Source organism: Aedes albopictus, chromosome 2 (genome assembly GCF_035046485.1).
Source record: "Aedes albopictus strain Foshan chromosome 2, AalbF5, whole genome shotgun sequence".
NCBI lineage: Eukaryota > Metazoa > Arthropoda > Insecta > Diptera > Culicidae > Aedes > Aedes albopictus.
The window spans coordinates 172,803,383-172,822,521 of record NC_085137.1 but is presented as its reverse complement, the minus strand read 5'-3'; the positions used below and the strand labels follow the sequence as shown (position 1 = coordinate 172,822,521).

The following is a 19,139-nucleotide window of genomic DNA, read 5'->3' as shown; positions in this document are numbered from 1 at the left end:
ATCAGATGCTCATCACCGCAGCAGCAGCAGAACGCGGGTTGAAAGGTGGAAGCGCAAGCAGTGAACGATGCTCCACTAGGTGAATAGTGGGATAGGTTGCTGAAAAATGAGGACAGAATGTAGATTTGAGAAACTTTCATTTTTAGGAATCTGCAATACATTTCACTAAGGCACACTTGGTGGTCTAGTCGTTACCGTTTCTGATTCGAATGCAAAATGTTTCTGGGTTCAATCCCTGGCGCTTATATCTTTCGATATACTTTCTACCTTTTCTCTCCGGAAGCATTCCAGAAGGATTCTGAAAGCATCCCATAAGGAATCTGGCAGCATCTCAGAAGCAACATGGAGGCATCCCAGAAGGAGTTTGGAAGCATCCCAAAAGGATTCTGGAAGCATCCTATAAGAAATTTGGAAACATCCCTGAAGGATTCTGAAAGCATTCCTTAAGAATTCAGGAAGCATCCCAAAAGGGATCTGAGAACACCCCTGTAGAGTTCTGGAAACATTTCAGAAGGAATCCGGAAGCATTCCAGAAGCAATATGGAAGCATCCCAGAAGGAACCTGGAAGCATCCCAAAAGGATTCTGGAAACATCCCATAAAGAATCTGGAAACATCCCTGAAGGAATCTTAAAGCATCCCAGAAGGAATCTGGAAGCATCCATGTCGAATTCCGGAAGCATCCCAAAAGGAGTCTGGAAGGATTTCAGAAGCAATATGGAAGCATCCTAAACATCTGGAAACATCCTAAAAGGATTCTGAAAGCATCCCCGAAAAATTCTGAAAGCATTCCTGAAAGACTCTGGAACCATAAGGGATCTGAAAGCATTCCTGTAGAATTCTGGAAGCATTCCAGAAGGATTCTAAAAGCATCCTATAAGGAATCTGTAAGCATCCCAGAAGCAATATGGAAGTATCCCAGAGGGAATCTGGAAGCATCCTTGAAGGAATCTGGAAGCATCCCTGTAGAATTCCGGAAGCACTCCATACGGAATCTGGAAATATGCCTGAAGGAATCTGAAAGCATCCCAGAAGGAATCTGGCAGCATCCCTGTAGAATTCCGGAAGCAGCCCAAAAGGATTCTGGAAGGATCCCAGAAGTAATGTGGAAGCATCCCAACATCTTGAAACATCCCATAAGGATTCCGGAAGCAACCCCGAAGGATTCTGGGAGCATTCCTGAAGAACTCTGGAAACATCCCAGCAGGATTCTGGAAGCATCCCATAAGGAGTCTGGAAGTAAACCTGAAGGTTTCTGAAAGCAACCCATAAGGAATCTGGAAGCATCCCATAAGTATTTTGGAAACATCCCAGAAGGATACAGGGAGCAGGCTGAAAGTCTCTTAAATAAAGACAAATCAATCAATACAGGGAGCAACCCAAAAGACTTCTGAAAGCCATCCAGAAGGATTCTGGAAGCATCCACGATTGCTTCAAGAACCATTAAGTGGCACTACACAAACTATGCAAAAATATCTTTTGAGATTTTTGAGAGTTATTCCAGGAATTTCCTGCCCTGTTTCTTCTAAGATTTCTGCAGTAGTTTTTATGGCGTATCTGTTGAAGTACATACATCGAGATTTTTGTTCAAGAGGTTTTCCCGGAATGCTTCCAGTGTTTTTCGCTGGATTCCTCTCAGAGATCTTTCCAAAATGTATCCAAAGTTCATTCAGCAAACTATGTCAGTAGTTTTCCAGGATAGTTTTGCAACAGTTTCTCTCGAAATTTTCAAAAAGGTTTTTGAAGTTCCATCTTGATGTGGTTGATATTTCCTCCCTGAATTACTCTTGGAGTTTTCCGAGACATCCCATTTTTTCTCATGTTTTTTTTCGAAGTTCCTGCCGAAGTTAATCGAAAAATTCTTTGCGGAGTTTCTCGCAAGATTCCACCTAGATCCCTTAGGATATTTCTCCGGGAATTCCTTAAAAAGAGTTTCGTATGACAGACATTCTAAGAAAACTCGTGGATACTCACTGTAAGAACTCTGGAAGCAATCATTGAAGAAATCCCAAAAGGAGCATCCAGAATCTCGGGACAATTTCCGGTGAAAATTTCCTGAACAGCTCTGGGAATAATCCTGAGAAAAACTATAATAAAATCCCAGGATAACTTTAAGAAATCCGGTAAACAACAACTCGGAAAAGGCTGGCTCTGAAAGAAATCACACGAAGAATTCAACAAGAAATATCAATATCAAATATGGCTCCTGCAGAAACCCCAGAAAACACTCCGGTAAACATCTTAGGAGAAAGTTCAGTGAATTCAAGAAAACTCTAAGAGACATCCCAACAACAACACCAGAAGGGATCTTCTCAGATAAGTTCCGGGAGAAACACCGAGAGAAAGCTCAGGTAAAATTTCTTAAGAAATCCCGTGAGAAATTTTAGGAAATATCCCAGCTGAAATCCCGCGAGGAACTCCTGCAGAAAATTTGAGGAAAGATGAAACACCAAGAGATCCCTTTGCAATTTTGAATACAAACTTTAGAGGCATAAACCTGACGAACGAATCATCGAACCAAGCCGCACTTGTTTATCCTGACTTTGCTCGATCGAAAAAAAATACAGCTTTACCAAATCGAGAGCAGTTGTTTACGAATTTTCAATATTGGTGCTCTTGAAAACGTGAGTAGGGGACCAAGTCGGGCATTGTGGCAGCCATATTGGTATTCTCTGATATTTCTCCTTAAGAACTCCTTGGAGGAGAAATTATTTCTGTAGTAACTCTGGGAGAAATCCCGGGAAGATCTTTTGGGAAAGTCCTAAGAGAAACACCAAAAGGCATCGCGTAAAATCTCCCGAGGGAAATTCTAGGAGAAAATTCTGTGACAATTTCTGCGATATATCCAGAAAGAAACTCTTGTTGTATGGATCTCGGGATAAATCTTGGTAAAAGTCCACGAAAATTTCTTTCAGCAAAACGCAGGCACTCCGAGAAAATCCTACAAGGGATCCTGGGAGCAATACCGGGAAACCGTCGAGAAAAAGTTCTGTAGTATCCAAGTGAAAAACACAAAGAGAAATCAATCAGAATTCATAAATCCTGGTAGATTCTCAAGGAAATGTCTTGGAAAGAATTGTTCAAATCTTGGAAAAATGCTTGAAGGATTCCGGTGGACTTCTTAAGAATACCACAAAAAACGGGTATGAAAACCGCGCAAGGAATTTTGTGAGTATTCCAGGAGGTATTTCTGAAGAAATTCGAGAGCGAAACCCTGATGGAAGTTCTGAAAAAAATCTTGTGGTGGAATTTTTTGATTAATTTTAACTTCCAGATTCACCCGCGTCCACATTTAATATGTAGCATTTTATTGGAATCGTTGGTTTGACGGCAATATCTGCCACGTCAAGGGTTCTCCTCTTCTTCCGCTAGCACGACCCTGAGGGGGATGGTTTGTGCGTTTAAATGAGAGAGCAAAGAAGGTCTTAGGCAGATCTAAAACAGGGAGGGGCGAGTGTGTGATTTGAGAGGGGGGCTCCAAATGAGCTCCGAGAGGATTTTATGGGGTTCCAGAGGGTTTCAAATCGGTTTTCGGAGTTTCGAGGGACTCTTACAAAACCTTCTCAAGAGGTTTCAGAGAGTTTCGGGGGGCTTAGAGGTGCTCGGGGAAGAGGTTCAATTTCAGTGGCTTCTGAGGTTTATAGGTTCAGGGGTTTCAAGGAAGCCAGAGGACTTCAAAAGGGGCTCCAGAGCGATTTAGAGGAGTTTCAAAAAATCTCAGCGGGTTTGCGGATTTTTTCTCACAAATGTCCAAAATACAGAAAAACGGAGCTTGCCTTCTGATTCAGGGGGTCTCAGGGGCGTTTCAGTAGATTTCAAAGACATTTCAAGGGATTTCATGGTAGATTCAGGAATGTCTGAAGGTTTCAAGGGGTTTTCAGACACGTTTCAGGGGACTCATTGGGTTTTAAGGGACTCGAGGACATTCCAGAAGGTTTTCAAAAGCGTTGAAAAGGATATCAGTGAGGGGGTTTCATGAGGCTTTAGTGGGTGCTTAGGGGCATTTCAGGGAGTATCAGATTCTAAGGGGCGTTTGAAGGGGTCTCTGGTGAACTTCAGATGGTTTGCAGAAGTATTTCAGAGAGTATTAAGGGGTTTCATGGGGTCTTTGACATTGGCGTAAATAGGGGGTGGCCGGGGGGCCTGGCTCCCTCCAGAATAATCCATTCCGGAACAAAAACCACGAGATTCAGGCGATAAGTATCTTTAGAGCATAACATAATCTATATCAACATGGCTTTGGTCCCCCCCTAGACCTAAGACCTAAGCTTCGATTCCCGGTACAGTCTGAAAACGTCCCCGACGTCCCTGGGCATAGCATATCATCGGGTCCGCACAATAGACAAATATATGCAGTGACAGGCTAAGACAGCCCTTACATTAATAACTGTGAAAGTGCTCATATAACACGAATTTGGAGAGAGACAAGCCAAATTTCACTGAAAAAAAAGCGCCAAAAGAAGGTAAATTTTTGGGTTTATGAAGAAATTCCCCAAATTTTAGTTAATTTTCAAGATGTTCAAATTTGTCGGCCTACGGCAAAACACCTGGAGATTTCCAAAAAATCTTTCTGATTGAATTTGTGAATATATCTGTAGTCCAAATGCTAAAAATGGGTAACAGCTGAATTCCTGGAATCGTAAAGGAACTTATAAATACAGCTTGCACTCGATAACTGAGCTTTGACGACAGTTCACTTAGTGAGCGCCGCTCGACAACTGGACTGCGCTTCCGTCACTGGAGGCTATTGTTGAATTGTGTTTTGTTTATCGATTTGCAAACATAACCTCACATTTCGTTAATTTTTGACAGGCAACTGCTTTTTAAGTGAACTTTGGCCTAGTTATCGAGCATCAGGTTAAAAGCAGTCCAGTTAAACAGCAGTCAGTTATCAAGTGGATGCTGAATGGGATCCCTTCGTAATGTTTTGCCCATATTGAAAGGATCTCCAGATCAAGGGTCTTGAACACAATTCCAACAGCTTCTCGACAACGTGCAATTCTAGTTCAATGTGAAAGTCTTGAAGTTCATTCCAAGAACGGATATTCTGATATATTTGGTGTTCCATGATGCTTTTCTAGTGACTAGAAGGAAATTTCACTTGAATTTCTGGAAAAGTTATTAAGATGGTCTTGGAATTACAAAGAATAGTTTTACGAAGCTTAAGAAAAGTTCTGGCGGAATGTATAGCACAGAAATTGCTTGTTGATTTTCGACAGATTCCCTCCAGAATCTATCAAGTTGCTTTGTGGTATTGTTTCTGGAAAGGCTTAAAAAGCTTACAGGGATTTTTTTTTTGAAGGCTTTGTAGCAAAATTCCGAGAACCATTTTTATAGAATTGATGTAATATTACAAAATAAAGTCTTAGTAAATTTGATAGATTTTTTTTTAATTTCTGTATTTTTTTGCAATATGTACCTGTATATTATGGTAGAGATTTCTGAAATCATTTTCAGAAGAACTAGTTTCTTTTTTGAAAACCTTGAAAAACTGATGAGTCTTTGGATAAGTTTCTTTCGGATAAAATGTTCGCGAAGTCCTAGATATCTCAGAAGACATTTGGAGAAGACAGTTGGGGTTTTTGTAATTCCTACAGTAACCACAATTTCTCAGTAGACCTACATCCAATTGAGCTGATTCTTTTTAAGCACAACTTAATGCCCAAAATAAGCCAATCTTTATCCGAAAATTAGCTCAATAGGATGGAAGGCGACAGAATAATTATGGCGGACATAAAATGTGGACCACCGTGTACCTTATACGCCAAAAACTCTTTTATATTTGTTCCTTTAAAACGTGGGCAGCTTAAGTACGTGTTTGTAAATTTCCGCACTACAGTTTCGGCCGATTGCCGCAAAATTGCCTCCAGCCTGCTTTGGATGACACGTGCTTGCCGCCCGGTTGCTGCGATGCGAAAGAGGACGATCGTCGGCGGCGCGGTCTCTCCTGACCGACCGGCTCGAGTCTTCGTGTCGCTGACGACCGACGACGTGCGCGTCGCGACGTCGCGAAGTCGCGATGTCTGATGGAGCGCGAATATTGTTGTCGCGGTTGGGTCGCGGTGTTCGATGATGCGCGAATGCTGACGATTCGCATCTCTGCGCATAGGGTGTCAAACTGGTATGCCACATCTTCCTTCTCCTCTCGACAAAAAACATAAAAAAAGGTTACCATCTCCCAGCTACATATTATGCGTCTCAAGAAAAATCAGAATATGGCGATTATATGCCTCTGGTTTCTGATATAAGCGCGACAATATTGTATACGGCCTTCATATGCGTCTGGAATATTATTTCGTCAACCTATTGATTTACTAAAACACAGGGTAATTCAGTTGATTCTAGGCAAACCCACTAAGCCAATAACAGGAACATTTCGTTGCCAGAATCTCAGACGATCTCATGATCGTAAGAGTCGTGTGCCAGTTATATTCAAAAAATTCACTTCTTAGCTGTTCAAATTTGCTTCTTTGTATGTTTTTTGAATAAACCAGCATTTGTTTCTCACTAGCAGGACACCGGAAGGGCTCATTCGCATGGTTGCAACCTCTCGTCATTCAGAGACGACTATGGTTTGACCAAATGCATAAATGACCACCATGTTTTCATTATACTCCTCCATCACTGCATTACTATGTAGGTTGAATATCGACTCTTCCTTCACTCTATATTGACATTTAATCATAACGTTACTCAGGATGCTTCTTCCGCATTCGCTTGTCCTCACGAACCATAGCTTTTAATTTAGCTTTGTGATCTCTCTAGTTGCTGTCATGGTTCTTCTTCTTTTTCTTTGTGGCTCTACGTTCTCACTGGAACGACTGCTTCTATCCAACTTTGTGTTCTTAGAGCACATTTACAGTTTTAAATTGAAAAGGAGTATTTATTAATGCGAGAAAAGCATTTATTTGAGAATCCTTAAATATGTTATTATTCCATGCACAGTTTTGTTTGAAACATAACTATTCTGACGATTGTCCATGTTTCAAAATGCCCGTGTTAAGTGATTCATACCTAACAGGAATTTCGATGACATAATCTGTTGATAAATTGGTGTGGAGTACTAGATCGCCTATGAACGATTTGAATTACGTCATCAAAAAAAAAGAACTGTCAGATTTCGGGAATATATCACCTTCTGTACACCATGCCTTTGCGTGGCAGTGGTTTTACAGATTTCAGCCTAGTTTGGTGTTTGAAAGGAATCGCTCAAGAAACTTCTTGACCGATTCCTGGCAGAAACTTTCCACGGTGACTGCCATTTGAACTGTCATTTCTTCGCAACTGCGTACTGTGATCGAAGAAAAACGGTTTCTTAGGCGATTCAGGCAAGTAATTTCCCATGCATCAAGATAGGCCGAAAAATTCCTTCTGAACTGCAAACAGCGCTTTTCCATTGAAAAACTTTCAAAAATGTAAACTTAGACGTATTGAATTGGTATGTTACTTATTCTTGATTTTTTTTCCAACGAAATGTACCTTTCATCGTGAAACAAAACTCGCCCGAGAGTACTAAATTGACATGAAATCTTTTCTAAGCGAAATCGTTCTCATTCAAACGGTTGTCCCATCGGTCCGCAATAGCACCTCATAATTACAACCCTTAGAAACCTGAAACGAGACTAGTCAATACGTAGCTCGATATGGGGCCAAAACGGACCAGCTGCTGATTGGTTGATTTCATGCTAATAGAAAAAAGCAAAAACCATCCGACCGTTCCCGACCGCTTGTGGGCAGTGTTGTCAAAAGCGATTGGAAAAACGGTCCGCATACATTTTCGTTATGATGAAAGTGCATTATAATGAAAGAGAATTAATTATCCCAACCGTAATAATTAATTAAATGTATTGATAATTTAACAAATAAAATCAACATTTAAGAACTGTTATTATGGGGATTGTTTCAAACACTCGGGAGGGTGCTTTACCAATTCAATCCTACTCAAAATAAAGGATTGGAGCTCGGTTTGTTTCGTTCATTATTTTTTTGTATTTTTGTTAGAATTGAGCACTTATAATAACACCAAAAGAAGGAAATGAATCGATGCCTACTCGCTTGTTTACGATGATGAATTTGGGAGTGGTCCTATTTTGAACAATTTGACCTTGTTTGTTTTGTAGCTGATGCTACAAAAATATTTAGCTTAAATCAAAACTGAAGACGTTTCTTCTTGTCAAATGTAGGCCTAATCTTTCACCAGGAAGCAGAGTTACAGCATCTCAACGGTGACTATTTGGTTTGAAAATCGTGATACGTGATCAATTTTGAAGAAAATCTAGCTTTAGCGTTAAGGTATTTTTTTTTTCAAAGAATAACTCCCTTTGCCCGTCCCCCTAAACTCATGACAAAATTTATGGGCACTTTTCATTTATATTTCATCGGTAAAAAAACTTTTGATCTTGAAGCAACATAAAATGTTTGGCAACACTAGCCCGAACGACGACCGAAGCGAAACGTAAATAAATAACAAACATTTTGTAAGAAAAGAAGATCAATAAGAAGCCAGTTGTCCGGTCTCGTCTCAGTTAGAAACCACAACATGAAACATCTGGTGGACCAGTTGAGTATTTTTCGTTTAACGGAAATTTTCCTCCATCTGCAGTGCGAATCGAGTCATCTGGGGCACTCACAATACGCCAAAATTACTAATGTCGCTACCTGCACGACGGTTTTTCAAATCTTTTGTTTTTATGCATGAATTTCAACATTATAGGACACATTCAACTTGTGAAAGAAGCGTTCAATGCTGTTCAAACAACTCCGGGATTTTCGAATCTCTGAAAATTGTGCAGTAACTTTTATATTTTCCATAGTTTCTCAATCCGAGATACTTCTTATTTCGTTGACTCTCCAAGCACATCCGAGGCTATCAGTACACCACAAAGGCAGATGCATAACCACGTCCGCTAGGTTTCTTTCTAAGGAGTCGCAACAAGCACTATTTGCTGTCGTTGTCGCAAGTCGTATGAACATGAATACACGTGAGCATCCTGTAGCTTCTCGTTAAAATCAAGAAATGAATTCCCTTACAATATCGACGGTAGTTCAAACGCGTCTGAAATTGCGCACACAAGTCCATGTATGCGGATTTATGAACATTGAGCTGCCACTTCTCGAGCTTCGATTTTCATCTCCTGACGGTAATCCACATGCATAAGATGCTCTTCAATACGAGCACTCAATCAAAAGCACAACCACGTGCATAACGTCTGGATTTTTTTTTTAATTTACCGACGATACTTCAATCTCGTACGGATCTTCACACTCCGATGTCGCTATTCGTGTGTGGCTTTTTTCATTTCCCCCCCGGCGGAACTCCAATCACGCCGGATCCTCACACAAATCCATGTGTGGTTCTTTTCACCTCCCCCCGGCGGAACTCCAATCACGCCGGATCCTCACACAAGTCCATGTGTGAATTTTTCCATTTTCCCCCGGCGGAACTCTAATCGCACCGGATCCTCACACAAGTACATGTGTAGATTTTTCCATTTCCCCCCGGCGGAACTCCAATCGCGCCGGATCCTCACACAAGTCCATGTGTGCTTCTTTTCACTTCCCCGGCGGAAGTCCAATCGCACCGGATCATCACACAAGTCCATGTGTGAATTTTCCCATTTTCCCCCGGTGGAACTCCAATCGCGCCGGATCCTCACACAAGTCCATGTGTGGATTTTTCCATTTTCCCCCGGTGGAACTCCAATCGCGCCGAATCCTCACACAAATCCATGTGTGGTTCTTTTCACCTCCCCCCGGCGGAACTCCAATCACGCCGGATCCTTACACAAGTCCATGTGTGGTTCTTTTCACTTCCCCCGGCGGAACTCCAATCGCGCCGGATCCTCACACAAGTCCATGTGTAGATTTTTCCATTTTCCCCCGGCGGAACTCCAATCGCGCCGGATCCTCACACAAGTCCATGTGTGCTTCTTTTCACTTCCCCGGCGGAAGTCCAATCGCACCGGATCATCACACAAGTCCATGTGTGAATTTTTCCATTTTCCCCCGGCGGAACTCTAATCGCACCGGATCCTCACACAAGTCCATGTGTGGTTCTTTTCACTTCCCCCGGCGGAACTCCAATCGCGCCGGATCCTCACACAAGTCCATGTGTAGATTTTTCCATTTTCCCCCGGCGGAAGTCCAATCGCGCCGGATCCTCACGTGTGGTTCTTTTGCATTTTTTCAATTAACACTCATAACCTCTCTTGCTCTTCAGCGTCACTGCACAATCAAATAGCATTACTTTGCGAGTATGAAAAAAAATCACTTCCACCAAATATGCTTACCATTTAGCTAATATTGGAATATGTTTTCGGCCTTCACAATTTATTTGCTCTTAAAACTTTAAGCAGCAAACCTGGCAGGATCACCAATGTAAATTTCCGCACTACAGTTTCGGCCGATTGCCGCAAAATTGCCTCCAGCCTGCTTTGGATGACACGTGCTTGCCGCCCGGTTGCTGCGATGCGAAAGAGGACGATCGTCGGCGGCGCGGTCTCTCCTGACCGTCCGGCTCGAGTCTTCGTGTCGCTGACGACCGACGACGTGCGCGTCGCGACGTCGCGAAGTCGCGATGTCTGATGGAGCGCGAATATTGTTGTCGCGGTTGGGTCGCGGTGTTCGATGATGCGCGAATGCTGACGATTCGCATCTCTGCGCATAGGGTGTCAAACTGGTATGCCACAGTGTTCTTCAATAATTTAAACAGTGGAGCATGTATTCCGCTCTTTGAAATTCCACCAGATATTCCTTAAACACTAAAAATCTAAAGAAAAATAATGATTTTAACCCAAGCAACACACATGGTTACAAAACAGTGACGGCAGCGTATGTAAGGGTTGCACAGAAGTCACTGTGACTTACTGAGCAACCCTTACAGCCGCTGCCGTTACTGTTTTGTAACCATGTGTGTTGCTTGGGAACTTCTCCAAAAATTCATACAAAATATGTAAAGCATTCCCCAAATACTTCCAGAATTCAATTATTTGAAGACATCTAAAGCGTGTGATTGAGACTGAAGTGTTATAATGCTGGGAGGAAGGCGAAGAAACTTTGTCTGAAGGAATTAAATGTTGCATGACGCAGGCATTCATTAGAACTAGATACCATTCATACGAATACAGGCGTCGATACCGTACCTTGATTATAAGGGCAAAACACAATGTTCCGGCGTGTTTTGATGTTGGCAGTATGGACAATTTTAAAATCGTGAAACAGAACATCACAATTTAGTTTGTTTCCAACAATTTCCTACGAATCGTCCCATTATCCTGAAGCCGCCTGATGATGAGCTCACAGCCAACGGAGAGCAAAAGGATCTCACTTTCACTTTTGCCAACCACCTCCGTACCGTCGCCGTCGTTGTCGATGGTGCTCCCTTAGGTTCAGTTTCCGGTGCGTGGATGCGACGGTAGAGCAAAAAAGAGGTACCTCTACACTGCCACTGTCTGCTAGGCTGTCCTGGCTGGCTGGCTTGCTGGATGCCTGGCTGACTGGTGCCTGAGAATACACATAAATTCAATAACGTTCGAATAAATAAGACTCTTCAAAGAGCGCGCTCGACTCGACTCGGGCGTGGTGGCTGAGGAAGGGGGAGCTCACGGGGGTAGGTTCCTATACCTAATACACGCAGGTCTTCCTTCCTTTCTGGTCCACACGAAAAGGGGTGCTGCCATCCACCATAGTGGGGTACGTGCGCGCGGAACGGCGAGAGGAACCTCATCTCTGTTTCAAGCAGAAAGGGGTAAATAGATTGTCGTTCAAGTACCCCAAGCAGCATAGAAGAGTAGAGTAGAACAGCAGCAGCTGCTATTGGCACAGGAAAAATGAAATGATTTCGATATGAAACATGTAAATAGAACGTGGAATAGGCACACAATCTGCTTTCGGGCAGGCAGACGTCGACGACGATGACGAACCGGCACGCAAGAGGTTTCCAATATTCGGTGTGTCTAGATATTTTTGCCTATGGACAAAATTCCACGCAGCAATGGCAATATTCCGTCCGCACTGGCGAGGAACCCGTGGAAGAGGAAAGGAAACCGGAGCCGGAGCCCAGAGCTGGTGCGTTTCTTGCCGTGAGTCCTTTGTCTAGTGGGCACATTCTAGCAATGGTGCAATGACGACGGTGATCGACAAGCTTTCCATGGGCTTGGAGGAACCTAGGTAATATGGGGAGGAGACGGTACGCGGTGACGGAGGAATTGCCTACACAGTCAGATGACTTTGCTGGTTGTTGCTGCTAGTGAGATGTGATATTTCTTTTGATGTGGAAATACCCCGAGAATATTGTTTGCAGAAATGATTCGGGGCCTAATGTGCGGTACTAGATATAGAGATGGTATGGTGTTTTCAGTTGTACGCACTTTCGAAAGTGTTGAGTACAATTTTCATTGGATTTTTTGTTCATAATCTTGTAGTAACGGCGTATAAATAAGTAAGGAGTAACAAACTTGCTTACCCTTAAGCAAGTCCATCTTTTAAACAATAAATAAAACTGTATGTTACCACTTGAAAAGTTTTAAAAGTAAGTATTTGTTGTTCGTCTATTTTAGATACAAAACAAAAAAGACGTTCGATCATGACTAGACACTTGGGAATAGAATTTCCTAAGCTTTATGTTTGTCGGCGAAACTTCACTCCATCTATCATGGTTTGGGTCACTCATTCATTGCTTTATCCTGGGAAATAGAAAGGTGGACACCTCAGTTAGAAGTACACTAAGTTGCCTGCTTTCAGACATTTCGAGCAACGGACAGTTTAAATCACAACCCGCCCACGTGTATACCAAAGTGGAAGTGGAGCTCAATTGTACGCTACTAAGCGAGGAAGACAGTCCAGTGCTTCCGAAGCTTGGAGGAATAAGAGCATCCCTTCTATCGAATTTGAAGTTGTGAGCTCCATGTAGGCATTCCAGTCATAGACATTCAAGCCAATTTTGCCACTAATTGCACTCCTCAAAATAGAGGAAAACAAAACAGCAGAACAAGTTTGCATCTGCTCGTGTTACAAAACATCAAGAACAAACACCAAATGGAAGCCATTATTCTTAATTTTTGTAACACACATTTTATCGCTGCTCGACTGTCACACGGAGGAGTGGACGACACGACGACGACGTGTCGTCGTGCCGTCACCACATCTCTCGCGCTCCTGATGCAGAACTCTGAACTGGACTGGACTCTGGACCGGACTCGACTGGACATTATTAAATTTTAATCCTTTCGGCTCAATTATGTGACGTGCTGGTGGTGGTGGCGGAGCTTGCCATCCAACGAACGATGTGATGACAACAGCATCACATCACCCGACTGAGTAGATTCCGCGGACTTCAGCCGGAGAGAATGCTAGTCAGGCCCTATACCTACTAATCAGCGAATGTTTGCCCTGGTAAATGAACTGAAACTCTGGAAGAGTTTTTCCCTTATAGGTACGCTCGAACAGTAACGCGAAAGGATTGTTGCAGCACTGCCTAACGAGAAAAAACAAATGCGCGACAAAAATTAATTTCCGCGATTGTCAACATTGAAGCGTTGCGCTGTACGGCTGTTGCAGGGGTTCCCAACTGATATCCATCGATTTCTCGGTAATTTGGCTTCTATGTCTGGGGTCTCCAGTTAGCCTAGTAGTTAAGGCAATGGATCGTCAATCCGGGTACGGCTTGTTCGATTCCCGATCCGGTCGGGAAACTTTTCTCGATTCCCTGGGCATAGTGTATTATTGTACTTTCCTCTCAATATACAAATGCATGCAATGGCAGGCAAAGAAAGTCCTTCAATTGATAACTGTGGAAGCGCTCAAAGAACACTAAGATGAAGCAAGGCAGGCCAAGTCCCAGTTGGGACGTCGAGCCATAAAAAAGAAGAAGACTAGGATACTTGTGTCATTCGGTTCAAAACTCTAAAGTCTCTGGGTTCCTACCTAAAACTAATAATTGAAAAAAAAATAAAAAATTTCTGCGAAAAAGCAGATATTTTCTTAGGACCACAGTAGATAATGTCGAAGTTTCAAAGTTTGCTGTAAAACTTACGTTGTGGATGGAATTCATGCCAGGTATAGCCTTGCAATTCTGGAACAAACTTTCCAGATTATGCCGACACCCGGGAATGTCTGCCACTAAATCACACCAATTTTTACTAAGCTTTTAAAGTTCAAAGTTTCGAAGATAAAAAAGGTCGAACAAAACGTGAGTATTTCATGAACATGATAGGTTTCGGTTCGATGTATCGTAGCGACATTTGTACTCTACTGGAACAACACTTGTCAGATGTCAGAGAAACGATATGAATAAATTTGGAAACCACTGGCCCAATGACCACAGCGGGGAGGTCTACTTCCTGAACCGAGAAACGGCTAGGCTGTTGACGACCGGCTTGTGCCATGAACCACCAAATCCAAATTCAGCAACAACATTGCCAGTATATTGTTGTTCGCAAGCTTTGCCAGCTCTACCCACCATCAATTGGGGGGGAAGGATTCAGCTTCGCGCGAAGCGATGTATGGAAAGTGGGAGCGAGGAAACAAAGCGATATATGAAAAATTCTTTACAAACAGAACGCCACGAGATGACAGTTTCGTAGGCGAAACAAAAAAAACCGTCCATTTTTTGGGAGTCACGTCAACGAGGGCGATGACGACGCCAACGATGAACCACCACCATCCAGCGTAAACACAATAAAAATTTAAAATAAATGTCTAATCCTTCGAAAATCCTTCTGCGTCAGGAGTGCGATTTCTGCTTTTTCTATCGCGGCGCGAGTATACCCAACCGCGAGTTAGTTACTACGGGCAAAGGGGATTTCGCGAAGCACTTCCACGTGATGAGTGGGCTTGTGTCTTCCTGAATGGGAGTTGCACAGAGCCGGATTTAGTGAGCTTTTATGGAACTAAATTAAAAATTGTTCAAACTTTAGAAAACGCAATATCTGATAATGTCACACTTCTTTTTTCCGACACAGAACACGCCAAGTATTGAGTGCTTTGTCAATACGTTCATACATCATTACCCTAGCTTGGGTCTCTTCACATCGCTCGATTCCGGGCAGTGAGAAAGCGGACTCTCTGGCTAAGCTGGATGTTAACGAAGGCGGTATTTACGAGTGTCAAATCGCTTTCAACGACTTTTTCATTGCTGGCCCATCAGCAAGCTTTGATCAGCTGGCAGCACAAATCATCCCACAGGGGTCCAAGAAACCATGGTTGAATGGATTCGGTTTAGGTAGCAATTTCATTTGTGTATTGTGACGGCCAATATCCAACCATTACCGTGACATGCCCCAATTTGGACCCCCACATGCATTCTGTATCTAGGAAAGTCTGGTGGAGATGCGATGTGGGTCCGAGAAACCAACAGTAATCTCTTAGAGAAATATTGGCGAGCCTTAATTTGGAGTACATGAATCTCATTTATGTTTTTTTTTTCAAACATGTTGATGTTAGAGTTGGATTATCGAAGTCTCCTTGTTGCGTTGTCCTACAATGCATTATCCAATGCATTATGAACGAATAAGTAAAAAAAAATGTGAAATGTGTAGAACCTTCTGAAAATTCCAAGCCAAATGTTGAAAAAAACATGCTTACACGTTTTTTATGAGAAGTGCCATAACGGGGACCCGATATGGAAAATTAAATAATCATTTGTAGGGTTCCAATATGTTCTGTTACATTGGCACCCAACTATAAAACCCACTCTCATATTATAGTTTCGTTATTAGTCTGTTGTTTCTAGTTGATCCATCTGGTTTAGGGTAGGTAAAATTAGAGTGAATCAAACATGAATGCCCGCACGTAATTTAGATTTTTTTTAATGATTTGATATGAATTTGTAGTTCGGGCAACAATGAAGTACAAGAAAAGCAAACCGTCCCCTAGCACGGACATGAAAATGCAGGTCTTGTATTTCGACCCAAATCAAAGCACCCCTTAGGAGTAGAAATTCCTATACAAAATCAAGCAATTCAAGTAACATTGTTTAGTCAAATGGGCTAGAAGAGGTTCTTAAAAACACCATAAAACCAAAATAAAAGGTATACGGTCATCCGTTATATTCAGCGATTCTGCCAGTTGTCTGATGGCCCTGGAAGCTGGAAAATCAAGACATCCATACATACAAGCGTTAGGAAGAGAAGCGGAAGCAAAAGATGTTACATACTGCTGGATCCCGGGCCACTCGGGGATTTCCGGAAATGAGGAAGCTGATCAGGCAGCAAACCAAGGAAGACAACAGGAAAGAGTTACCAAGGCCGTTCCAGCAGCAGATATCGTAAGATGGAGCAAAACGGAAATATGGAAGGTATACCAACAAACATGGGACTCGACGGACAGAAGAACGACCAGAATAGTGAAATCGACGGTGACAAAATGGACAGATTTACCCAACAGAAGAGATCAAATCATATTAACGCGCTTACGATTAGGACATACGTGGTTTACCAAGCACCATTTGTTCGAGAAAAAACCAGCGGAAGTATGCGAGCCCTGCAGGAGAGTGAAAAACATTCACCTTATTTTAGTTAGTTGTCCGCAGTACACTCCACAAAGACAGGAAGTGGATCTTGCTGATAACTAGAAAGAAATCTTGAAAAATGACCTAGAATCTGAAGCAAAAGTGATTAGCTATCTAAGAAAAATTGGAATGTATAAATTTATATGAAATTCTTTACCATTGTTAGAATGTAACAGCTTAGTTATGTAATAGGCAACAAATAAAGCATCAGAGACGAATGCCCCAGAGGTAAAGTCTCTCTAAACAAAAAAAAAAAAGATATACGGTTTTATGATGGTTCTCAAAACCTCTACAACACTAATTGGTCATCAAAATGTTTCTTGAGCATGGAGCAACTCACGCTGCGAACTATAAGAAAAACCGCCAGAGAAAATACGATTACAGGATGACCAACCAAATTGTTGATGGACCAACAACAATTATGAAACTATGTCATCCTGGATTCTGCAATTGTAATCCACATATGGCAAAAAATATGTTTTGAGTTGTATGTCCAAATGTGATGTCCAAATCTATTATGCATTTAAAGTGTTCCACTATGAGATGTTATTTTTTAATGTGCATTTGTAGTGCTTCATTTTATCTTTCGTATCTAAGTGCTCCAACGTATCCTATGGATACTCGGATACTGCCTCAAGAAAAGTAATGAAACTACTTCCTTGAAAATCGGATCCGGACTAGTACTCTATAAGCTTTTTTTCGGTATCGGAATAATGAGCAGCAACGTCGCGGAAATGGAAAAGAATCTAGGTCCTACTTATAATGAGGTTATACGATAAGCAACAGGCGCATTTTCAACAAGCCCAATAATTTTTAAGTTAAGGCTGAAGCTGGTTACAAAAAGGCCTCCCTTTTTATCTGTCTTAACAGTTAGTCGCGTTCGGTAATTTTTACCGTAACCTCAACTGCTGCGCGTTCGGCAATGTTTTTTACCAAAATTCTGCAAAAAATACCAAATTTCGGAAAAATGTTATCGTTTTTCTGTCAAACTCTAACGGAGTTCGGCAAAAGATGCTAGCTCTACTGCTTTTTTTACGGTAAAAAATAAGATAGAGATTTCGGTAAAACATAACCGAAATCGTTGGTTTTTTTTTCTAGGTGTGTATAACAACGAACGCATAGCTCAGCTAGCAGTAAGGTTCTTGGAAAAAAATGGAAAATACGAACGAAATCCCTATATGTTGCAAAGAGTAAGAGATGGATACAACTGGTTGGTCTTTACACAACGTCAGAAAGACCTTCTCAAAATAGCAAAACATCGCAGGATTGGTATGGTATTATAAAGCAAAAAAGTTCGTCTAAGATCGGATGAAGTTTTTACGAAACAAACTAAAAAGATTTCAAGAATCAGAAATCGAATAAATGATCGATCATCTAAAGAATTTGAAAACGCTATGAATAACAGTTTATACCAACGAAACGATCGAAACAAAAACTGAACAAGTCTTGATGAGACCACAAAAAAAATGTTGCAAGTAGGAAAATCTTGAAAAAATGTTTTCGCACAGAATTGAAAAATTTAAGAAAAAAAAGTCACCTTCAGTTTATTCTACGTTGTTCAAGGGATTCCTCAAGGCAGCCTCCCTACAGAAATTTCCGCAGCTGCTATGCGTTATTTAAAGAAATTTCTGCAGCAGGCACTTTTGGAAATTATTTCAGAAGATTTTTCAGGAACTTTTTTGAATGTATTTCAAACGGTTTTTCTAGGTGTTCATACAGCCCCTCCAAGCATTTATTTGTGGAAGTGCTTTTTCAGAATATCTTGGAGGAACTTCTGAAGGAGTTCCTGGAAAAACTGCTAGTGGGATCTAGGAAAAGAAAATCCTTGAGGAATCATTCCAAGGACGCTTAAAAATTCTTGATGAACCTGGAAAGATTTCCAGAAAAGCTCCTAAAATAATATCCAGATCGAATTTTAGAGGAATTCCTGAAAAAAATGAGACTTGGTCCAGGAACATCTTAATAGAATTCGTTAAAGAGCACTTTTTTTTAGGAATTACTGGAGGAAAACTCAAAGGACTTTGGCTTTCTGCAAGATCTGCCAGAGAAATACTCCGGGAATCCCAAGAGAATTTCAAAATCCCGAAGCAAGGTATTACTGGAAAAAATCCTTGAAGTCCTAAGGAAGTTCTCTTGAGGAATTATCCCTGGGACTCCTGCACCAGGCTCCATCTTTTCAGAATGCCCCCTGGATGTTATTGGGTAACTTTCTCACTTACGCGGTATTTAAAACAATGTATGCAGCTGGAGATTATCTGGGAATCACTCTAGAAGATTCCACAGGATTGTGTTTCCAACAGTTCCTCTTGAAAATCATGCAGTCATTCCAAGGATTACTTTGTGGAACTCCTTCAAGTGCTCTTAAGTGTTGAAGACTGACTCGAAAGGAACTACAGTTCCCTAAAAAACTGTTGGTGGGACTCCAGAAAATAAAATACTTTAGGAATTATTACAAGGATGCCTTTACATTCTTGATGAATCCTTGGAGAGATTTGTGGAGAAAATCATACAAGAATTTCAAAACAAAATTAAAGAGAAAATCCTCAAAAAGTGAGGACTTGTTCCAGACACCTCCTAATAAAATTCCTGGAAGAACTCTAAAGGGATTTCTGAAGCAGCTTTTGTAGGAATTA

The 19,139-nt window shown here is 41.7% G+C and overlaps 1 protein-coding gene across 8 annotated transcripts in view; it reads right to left on the bottom strand.

The window, feature by feature from the left end:
* Positions 1-19,139, bottom strand: part of LOC109398630 (zinc finger protein chinmo) — a 309,562-nt gene that overhangs the window by 73,375 nt on the left and 217,048 nt on the right. The window lies entirely within an intron of this gene.